Source organism: Arachis ipaensis, chromosome B6, assembly GCF_059453495.1.
Source record: "Arachis ipaensis isolate K30076 ecotype BB chromosome B6, ASM5945349v1, whole genome shotgun sequence".
Classification (NCBI taxonomy): Eukaryota; Viridiplantae; Streptophyta; class Magnoliopsida; order Fabales; family Fabaceae; genus Arachis; species Arachis ipaensis.
The window spans coordinates 2,927,168-2,937,808 of record NC_142441.1 but is presented as its reverse complement, the minus strand read 5'-3'; the positions used below and the strand labels follow the sequence as shown (position 1 = coordinate 2,937,808).

At 38.4% G+C, this 10,641-nt stretch overlaps 1 non-coding gene across 1 annotated transcript; it reads left to right on the top strand.

Annotated features, from left to right (window-relative positions):
* The first annotated feature begins 1,841 nt into the window (after positions 1-1,841).
* On the top strand, positions 1,842-1,949 carry LOC148554422 (small nucleolar RNA R71). Its single transcript, XR_015887038.1, has one exon. It is a non-coding gene; the product is annotated as a small nucleolar RNA R71 (small nucleolar RNA).
* The last annotated feature ends 8,692 nt before the right edge of the window (positions 1,950-10,641 follow it).

Sequence of the window (10,641 nt, the reverse complement as noted above, 5' to 3'; positions counted from 1 at the left end):
TTGATCTTCTCTAATTTCATGGAGGATGATGGAGTGCTCTTGGTGCTCCATCCTTAGTTGTCCCATGTTGGAACTTAATTCTCCAAGGGGAGTGTTGAATTGCTCCCAATAGTTTTGTGGAGGGAAGTGCATCCCTTGAGGCATTAGTGGTTATGGAAAAAAAGGCAATGCTTTTTCCACACCAAACTTAAAATGTTTGCTCGTTTTCGAGCAAAAGAAGAAAGAAAAGATGAGAAGAAGAAGAGATGGAGGTGTGTTGATGGTTTGAATTTGAGTGGGTGGGTGTAGGTGGGTTGTATGATGGTTTTAGGCGAAGAGTGTTATAGGAAGGTAGGATGAATGTTGAGAAAGAGGGGGGGGGAATATGAGTGGAGGTAGGTGTGGATCCTGTGGGGTTTACAGATCCTGAGGTGTCAAGGATTTACATCCCTGCACCAATTAGGCGTGTAAAACGCCTTTGCATGCAATTCTGGTGTTTAAATGCCGAAGTGATGCTTGTTCTGGGCGTTCAACGCCCATGTGCAGCATGTTTCTGGCATTGAACGCCAGATCCATGCTCTGTTCTGGCGTTGAACGCCAGCCAGATGCTCCTTACTGGCGTTTAAACGCCAGTATGTCCTTCCTCCAGGGTGTGATTTTTCTTCTGCTGTTTTTGATTCTATTTTTAATTTTTGTATTTATTTTGTGACTCCACATGATCATGAACCTAATAAAACATGAAAGAACAATAAAAATAAAAATAAAAATAAAATTAGATAAATAAAAATTGGGTTGCCTCCCAACAAGCGCTTCTTTAGTGTCAATAGCTTGACAGTGGGCTCTCACGGAGCCACACAGGTGATCAGGTCAATGTTGTAGACTCCCAACACCAAACTTAGAGTTTGGATGTGAGGATTCAACACCAAACTTAGAGTTTGGCTGAGGCCTCCCAACACCAAACTTAGAGTTTGACTGTGGGGGCTCTGGTTGACTCTGCATTGAGAGAAGCTTTTCATGCTTCCTCTCCATGGTTACAGAAGGAGAACCTTGAGTCTTGAACACAAGGTAGTCCTCATTCACGTCCTCCTCCTCCCTTGCAGGTTTGGCCATGATGGTTAAGTCAATGGCTTTACATTCTCTCTTTGGATTTTCTTCTGTATTGCTTGGGAGAGTACTAGGAAGAGTTTCAGTGACCATTTTACTCAGCTGGCTCACTTGTGCCTCCAAATTTCTAATGGAGGACCTTGTTTCATTCATGAAACTCAAAGTGGCCTTAGATAGATCAGAGACTACATTTGCTAATTCTGCTCAGAATTCTCTGTCTGTTGCTGAGTGGAATATGGAAAAGGCTTGTTGTTGTTAAACCTGTTTCTTCCACCATTGTTAAAGCCTTGTTGAGGATTTTGTTAATCCTTCCATGAGAAATTTGGATGATTTCTCCATGAGGGGTTATAGGTGTTCCCATAGGGTTCACCCATGTAATTCACCTCTGCTATTACAGGGTTCTCAGGATCATAAGCTTCTTCTTCAGAAGATGCCTCTTGAGTAGTGTTGGATGCAGCATGCAATCCAATCAGACTCTGAGAAATCATACTGACTTGCTGAGTCAATATTTTGTTCTGAGCCAATATGGCATTCAGAGTATCAATTTCAAGAACTCCCTTCTTCTGAGGCGTCCCATTACTTACAGGATTCCTCTCAGAAGTGTACATGAATTGGTTGTTAGCAACCATGTCAATGAGTTCCTGAGCTTCTGCTGGCATTTTCTTTAGGTGAATGGATCCACCTGCAGAAGTATCCAGTGACATCTTAGCTAATTCAGATAGACCATCATAGAATATATCCAAGATGGTCCATTCTGAAAGCATGTCAGAAGGACACTTTTTGGTCAGTTGCTTGTATCTCTCCCAAGCTTCATAGAGGGATTCACCTTCTTTCTGTCTAAAGGTTTGAACATCCACTCTAAGTTTGCTAAGCTTTTGAGGAGGAAAGAACTTGGCTAAGAAAGCCGTGACCAGCTTATCCCAAGAGTTCAGGCTATCCTTAGGTTGAGAGTCCAACCATGTTCTAGCTCTGTCTCTTACAGCAAAAGGGAAAAGCATGAGCCTGTAGACTTCAGGATCTACTCCATTAGTCTTAACAGTCTCACAGATCTGCAAGAACTCAGTTAAAAACTGATAGGGATCTTCTGATGGAAGTCCATGGAATTTGTAGTTCTGTTGCATTAGAGCAACTAATTGAGGTTTCAGCTCAAAATTGTTTGCTCCAATGGCAGGGATTGAGATGCTTCTTCCATCAAACTTGGAAGTAGGTGTAGTATAATCACCAAGCATCCTCCTTGCATTGTTATTATTTTCGGCTGCCATCTCGTCTTTCTGTTCGAAAATTCCTGTAAGGTTGTCTCTGGATTGATGTATTTTAGCTTCTCTTAGTTTCCTCTTCAGAGTCCTTTTAGGTTCAGGATCTGCTTCAACAAGAATGTTCTTGTCCTTGCTCCTGCTCATATGAAAAAGAAGGGAATAACAAAGAAAATATGGAATCCTCTATGTCACAGTATAGGGATTCCTTTATGTGAGTAGAAGAAGAGAAGAATAGAAGAAGGAGAAGAGAAAAATTCGAAAATAATTAAAAAGAAAAGAAAAATATTTTTGTTTTTATTTTATTTATTTAAAATTCGAAAACTAAGAAGAAAAATAAAATTAAATTGAAAATTTAAAACAATTAGTTAATTAAAAATATTTTGAAAAATGGGAAGGCAATTTTCGAAAATTGAGAGTGAAAAAGTGGTTAGGTTTTGAAAAAGATAAGAAATAAATTTAAAAAAGATAAGAAGTTAGAAAGAGATTTTGAAATTAGAATTTTAAAAAGATGTGATTTGAAAAAGATATGAATTAAAAAGATATGATTGGTAAACAACTTGAAAAGATTTGATTTTTGAAAAAGATATGATTGCAAAGATATGATTGAAAGAGATTTGTTTGAAAAAGATTTGAAAGATAAATTAAAAAGATTTGATTTTAAAAATTAAGTTGATGACTTGACTAACAAGAAACCAAAAGATATGATTCTAGAATTTTAAAGATTGAATTTTTCTTGAAAGGAAAGTCACAAACTTTAAATTTTTGAATTGAAACATTAAATATTAGTATTAATTTCGAAAATATAAGAAAAAATAAAAAAAAGATTTTGAAAATTTAATTTTTAAAATTTTCGAAAAACAAATTAAGAAGAAAGGTGAAAAAGATTTGATTTTTGAAAAAGATAAAATTTTTTTGAAATTGAAATTTTGCTTGACTAAAAAGAAGATATGATTTTGAAAATCTTTGACTAAGTCAATGCAATTTTCGAAAATTAGGAGTAAAATAAGAAAAAAATATTTTTTTTGATTTTTGAATTTTAATAAGGAAAGGGAAAAACATCAAAAAGACTCAAGACATAAAAATTTTGGATCAAAACAAAGAAAACATGCAAGAACACTATGAATGTCAAGATGAACACCAAGAACACTTTGAATGTCATGATGAACATCAAGAACTTATTTTTGAAAATTTTTAAGAAAAGAAAAATATGCAAGACACCAAACTTAGAAATTTTCAATGCTTAGAGAATATGAATGCAAAAATGCATATGAAAAACAACAAAAGACACAAAACAAGAAAATATGAAGATCAAACAAGAAGACTGGCCAAGAACAACTTGAATATCATGAAGAACACATACATGAATTTTCGAAAATTCTTGAGAGAAATAAACACATGCAAGACACCAAACTTAAAAATTGACACTAGACTCAAACAAGAAACACAAAAATATTTTTGATTTTATGAATTTGTAAATTTTTTGTAATTTTTTTCGAAAATTATTTTTGGAAAAACGAAAAAGGAAAAAAATTTTTTTTTTTGTATTTTTTTTCGAAAATAAGAAATAAAATAAAATAAAATTACCTAATCTGAGCAACAAGATGAACCTCAGTTGTTCAAACTCGAACAATCCCCGGCAACGGCGCCAAAAACTTGGTACGCGAAATTGTGATCCCTGGTAATGGCTCCAAAAACTTGGTGCTCTAATCTTAATTCATAATTTGTCACAACTCCGTGTAGCTGACCAGCAAGTGCACTAGGTCGTCCAAGTAATACCTTACGTGAGTAAGGGTCGATCCCACGGAGATTGTTGGTATGAAGCAAGCTATGGTCATCTTGTAAATCTCAGTCAGGCAGATTCAAATGTATTAAGAAATTATAGTGGATGAAAATAAATAAAATAGGATAGAGATACTTATGTAAATCATTGGCAGGAATTTCAGATAAGCGTATGGAGGTGCTGTTGCTGTCGGATCTCTGCTTTCCTACTGCCTTCCTTCAATCCTTCTTACTCCTTTCCATGGCAAGCTTTATGTAGGGCATCACCGTTGTCAATGGCTACATCCCATCCTCTCTGTGAAAATGGTCCAATGCGCTGTCACTGCATGGCTAATCATCTGTCGGTTCTCGATCATACTGGAATAGGATTTACTATCCTTTTGTGTCTGTCACTACGCCCAGCACTCGCGAGTTTGAAGCTCGTCACAGTCATTCAATCCCTGAATCCTACTCGAAATACCATAGACAAGGTTTAGAGTTTCCGGATTCTCATGAATGCCGCCATCAATCTAGCTTATACCACGAAGATTCTAATATCTCGGACTCGGTCCTCTGTATTAGATATCTAAGAGATATTCATTCTAGCTTGTTTGCATGTAGAACGAAAGTGTTTGTCAGGAACGCGTTCATAAGTGAGAATGATGATGAGCGTCACATAATCATCACGTTCATCATGTCCTTGGGTGCGAATGGATATCTTAGAATTGGAATAAGCTTGAATTGAAGAGAAAAACAATAGTACTTTGCATTAATTCATGAGGAACAGCAGAGCTCCACACCTTAATCTATGGTGTATAGAAACTCTACCGTTAAAAATACATAAGTGAAAGGTCCAGGCATGGCCGAGAGGCCAGCCTCCAAAATGTGATCAAAGGATCAAAAGGTAATCCAAAGATGTCTAATACAATAGTAAAATGTCCTATTTATACTAGACTAGCTACTAGGATTTACAGAAGTAAGTTATTGATGCATAAATCCACTTCCGGGGCCCACTTTGGTGTGTGCTTGGGCTGAGCCTAAAGTTTACACGTGCAGAGGCTTGTTTTGGAGTTGAACGCCAAGTTGTAACGTGTTTTTGGCGTTGAACTCCACTTTGCAACTTGTTTCTGGCGCTGAACGCCGACTGCAACATGGAACTGGCGTTCAACGCCAGTTTGCGTCATTAAAACTCGGGCAAAGTATGGACTATTATATATTGATGGAAAGCCCTGAAAGTCTACTTTCCAACGCCGTTGAGAGCGCGCCATTTGGAGTTCTGTAGCTCCAGAAAATCCATTTCGAGTGTAGGGAGGTCAGAATCCAACAACATCTGCAGTCCTTCTTCAACCTCTGAATTTGATTTTTGCTCAAGTCCCTCAATTTCAGCCAGAAAATACCTGAAATCACAGAAAAATACACAAACTCATAGTAAATTCCAGAAATGTGAATTTAGCATAAAAACTAATAAAAACATCCCTAAAAGTAACTAGATCCTACTAAAAACATACTAAAAACAATGCCAAAAAGCGTATAAATTATCCGCTCATCACAAGTTATTAGGATGTTGGGTGCCTACTCATGTGAAACCAGAAAAACCATATGCATTGATAATTTGTGTTTCCTTTCGTAAAAAAAAAGTTTTAAGTTTGATAAGCAGGGGATAAAATTACCCCAAATATTAAATTAATAAAGGATCAATGCATACATGGTAGAAATTAATGATATACAGTGCATGAGTATGTGAATTATGAAGAATTGGGAATTATGGGTAGCTAGGAATAAATTCACATATAAAATAGAGTATATATGTTAGGTGAAAGCCTGAGTTAATCAAAGATTCATATTATAGCTCACTTGGCCATACATATATCCTCACCCTTACCTTAGCCCCATTACAACCTTGAAAAGTGGTACACGGAATCGTGATCGCACACTTTTCTTCACAAATCCGTGCAGCTGACCAGCAAGTGCACTGGGTCGTCCAAGAAATATCTTACGTGAGTAAGTGTTGATCCCACGGAGATTGTCGGCTTGAAGCAAGGTATGGTCATCTTGTAAATCTCAGTCAGGCGGATTCAAATGGTTATGAAGTTTTTGATAAATAAAAGATAAATAAAACATAAAATAAGATAGAGATACTTATGTAATTCGCTGGTGGGAATTTTAGATAAGCGTATGGAGATGCTTTGTTCCTTCTAAATCTCTGCTTTCTTATTGCCTTCATCCAATCATGCATACCCCTTTCCATGGCAAGTTGTATGTCGGGGGATCACCGTTGTCAATGGCTACCGTCCGTCCTCTCTGTGAAAATGGTCCGGCTACGGGTTACGTAGGGCTAATCATCTGTCGGTTCTCACTAGTGTCGAAATAAGATCCATTGATCCTTTTGTGCACTGTCACTGCGCCCAACAGTCACGAGTTTAAAGCTCGTCACAGTCATCCCATCCCAGATCCTACTCGGAATACCACAGACAAGGTTTAAACTTTCCGGATCTCAAGAATGCTGCCAATTGATTCTAGCTTATACCACGAAGACTCTGATCTCACGGAATGGAAGGCTCTGTTGTCAGGAGAGGCAACCATGCGTCGTGCACCAGGAATCCAAGAGACATACACTTCAAGCTTTTGCATGTAGAATGGAAGTGGTTGCAAGGCACGCGTTCATAAGTGAGAATGGTGATGAGTGTCACTTGATCATCACATTCATCATGTTTGAGGCGCGAGTGGATATCTTAGAATAAGAATAAGTATGAATTGAATAGAAAAATGATAGTACTTTGTATTGATTCATGAGGATCAGCAGAGCTCCACACTTTAATCTATGAGGTGTAGAAACTCCACTGTAGAAAAATACATAAGTGGTGAAGGTCCAGGAATGGCCGAATGGCCAGCCCCCTAAACGTGATCAAGAGATCAAAAGTGATACAAAGATAGTCTCAAAAATGAACAAAAGATGATCTTAAGATGAAAATACAATAGTAAAAGGTCCTATTTATAATAAACTAGTTACTAGGGTTTACAGAAACAGGTAAATGATGCAGAAATCCACTTCTGGGGCCCACTTGGTGTGTGCTTGGGCTGAGCCTTGAAGCTTTCACGTACATAGGCCACTCTTGGAGTTAAACGCCAGCTTTTATGCCAGTTTGGGCGTTTAACTCTAGCTTTTATGCCAGTTCTGGCATTTAATGCCAGAAAAGGGTCTCTGATGGGCATTTTGACGCCAGTTTGGGCCATCAAATCTCGGGAAAAGTATGGACTATTATACATTGCTGGAAAGCCCAGGATGTCTACTTTCCAACGCAATTGAGACCGTGAGAATTGGGATTCTGTAGCTCTAGAAAATTCATTTCGGGTGCAGGAGGGTCAGAATCCAACAGCACTGCACTCTTTTTTCAGCCTCTAAATCAAATTTTTGCTCAGGTCCCTCAATTTCAGCCAGAAAATACCTGAAATTATACAAAAATACAAAAACTAATAGTAAAGTCCAGAAATGTGAATTTTGCATAAAAACTAATAAAAATATAATAAAACGTTACTAAAACATACTAAAAACTACATGAAAATACCACCAAAAAGTGTATAAAATATCCGCTCATCACAACACCAAACTTAAATTGTTGCTTGTCCCCAAGCAACTGAAAAAAAATAGGATAAAAAGAAGAGAATATACAGTAAATTCCAAAATATCAATGAAGCTTGGTTCTAATTAGATGAGCGGGACTAGTAGCTTTTTGCTTCTGAACAGTTTTGGCATCTCACTTTTTCCTTTGAAGTTTAAAATGATTGGCATCTATAGGAACTCAGAATTCAGATAGTGTTATTGATTCTCCTAGTTTAGCATGTTAATTCTTGAACACAGCTACTTTTATGAGTCTTGGTCGTGACCCTAAGCACTTTGTTTTCCAGTATTACCACCGGATACATAAATGCCACAGACACATAACTGGGTGAACCTTTTCAGATTGTGACTCAGCTTTGCTAAAGTCCCCAGTTAGAGGTGTCCAGAGTTATTAAGCACACTCTTTTTGCTTTGGATCACGACTTTAACTACTCAGTCTCAAGCTTTTCACTTGGACCTGCATGCCACAAGCACATGGTTAGGGATAGCTTGATTTAGTCGCTTAGGCCAGGATTTTATTCCTTTGGGCCCTCCTATCCATTAATGCTCAAAGCCTTGGATCCTTTTTACCTTGCCTTTTGGTTCAAAAGGCTATTGGCTTTTTTTTGCTTGCTTTTTCTTTTTCTTTCTCTTATTTTTCGCCATTTTTTTTGCAAGCTTTGTTTTTCACTACTTTTTCTTGCTTCAAGAATCAATTTTATGATTTTTTAGATTATCAATAATATTTCTCCTTTTTCACCATTCTTTCAAGAGCCAACAATTTTAACATTCATAAACTTTACTATAAAAAATATGCATTGTTCAAGCATTCATTCAGAAAACAAAAAGTGTTGTCACCACATCAAAATAATTAAACTAATTTCAAGGATGAATTCGAAATTCATGTACTTCTTGTTCTTTTGCAATTAGAACATTTTTCATTTAAGAGAGGTGAAGGATTCATGGAATTATTCATAGCTTTAAGACATAGTTACTAGACACTAATGATCATGTAATGAAGACACAAACATAGATAGAACATCAAGCATGAAAATCAAAAAACAGAAAAATAAGAACAAGGAAATTAAAGAACGGGTCCATCTTAGTGATGGCGGCTGGTTCTTCTTCTTGAAGATCCTATGGAGTGCTTGAGCTCCTCAATGTCTCTTCCTTACCTTTGTTGCTCTTCCGTCATGGCTATTTGATCCTCTCTAATTTCATGGAGAAAAATGGAGTGCTCTTGGTGCTCCATCCTTAGTTGCTCCATATTGGAACTCAAATCTCCCAAAGAGGTGTTGAGTTGTTCCCAATAGTTGTGTGGAAGAAAATCCATCCCTTGAGGCATCTCAGGAATTTCTTGATGAGGGACTTCCTCATGTTCTTGTTGAGGTCCATGAGTGGGCTCTCTTATTTGCTCCATCCTCTTTTTAGTGATGGGATTATCCGCTTCAATGAGGATGTCTTCACCTATGACAACTCCAGCTAAATTGCATAGGTGACAGATGAGATGAAGAAAGGCTAACCTTGCCAAGGTGGGGGGTTTTGTTAGCCACTTTGTAGAGTTCTAGAGATATGACCTCATGAACTTCTATTTCCTCTCAAATCATAATGCTATGGATCATGATAGCCCGATCCACAGTAACTTCGGATCGGTTGCTAGTAGGAATGATAGAGCGTTGGATGAACTCTAACCATCCTCTAGCCACAGGTTTAAGGTCATGCCTTCTCAATTAAACCGGCTTGCCTTTGGAGTCTCTTTTCCACTGAGCTCCTACCACAGATATGTCCATGAGGACTTGGTCCAAACTTTGATCAAAGTTGACCCTTCTAGTGTAGGGGCTGCATCTCCTTGCATCGTTGGCAAGTTGAATGCCAACCTTACATTTTCCAGACTGAAATCTAAGTATTTCCCCCGAACCATTGTAAGCTAATTCTTTGGGTTCGGGTTCACACTTTAATCATGGTTCTTAGTGCTCCATGCATTGGCATAGAACTCTTGAACCATTAAGATTCTGACTTGTTGAATGGGGTTGGTGAGAACTTCGCAACCTCTTCTTCGAATCTCATGTCGGATCTCCGGATACTCATTCTTCTTGAGCATGAAAGGGACCTCAGGGATCACCTTTTTCTTGGCCACAACTTCATAGAAGTGGTCTTGATGGACCTTTGAGATAAATCTCTCCATTTCCCATGACTCAGAGGTGGAAGCTTTTGCCTTCCTTTTTCTCTTTCTAGAGGTTTCTCCGGCCTTAGGTGCCATAAATGGTTATGGAAAAACAAAAAGCAACGCTTTTACCACACCAAACTTAAAAGGTTTGCTCGTCCTCGAGCAAAAGAAGAAGGAAAGAAGAAGAAGAAGAAATGGAGGAGATGGAGGTAGAGAGTGAGCTCGGCCTAGGGAGTATAAGGTGTTTGTGATGTGTGAAATGGAAGGAGGGATGAGGGGTTTATATAGGAGTGGAGGGAGGGTTAGGGTTCGTGTATTTGGGGTTGGGTTTGGGAGGGAAAGTGTTGAACTTGAATAGTGAGGTAGGTGGGGGGTTTTTGGGGAAGAGTGGATAGATGTGAGTGGTAAAGAGGTGATGGGAGGAGAGATGGAGGTGATTGGTGAAGGGTATTTGGGGAAGGGTATTTGGGGAAGGGTGTTATTGGAATATGTGAAGAAGAGAGAGAGTGAGTTGAGGTAGGTGGGGATCCTGTGGGGTCCACAGATCTTGAGGTGTCAAGGATTGTGCATCCCTGCACCATTCTGGCGTGTAAACGCCCTTTGAGTGCCAATCCTGGCGTTAAACGCTAGGTTGCTGCCCATTTCTGGCGTTTAACGCCAGCTTTTCTTCCCTTTCTGGTGTTTAACGCCAGTAAGCTCATCCTCCAGTAAGTGCTTCTTTAATGTCAATAGCTTGACAGTGAGGTCTCATGGAGCCTCACAGATATTCAGAGCATGGT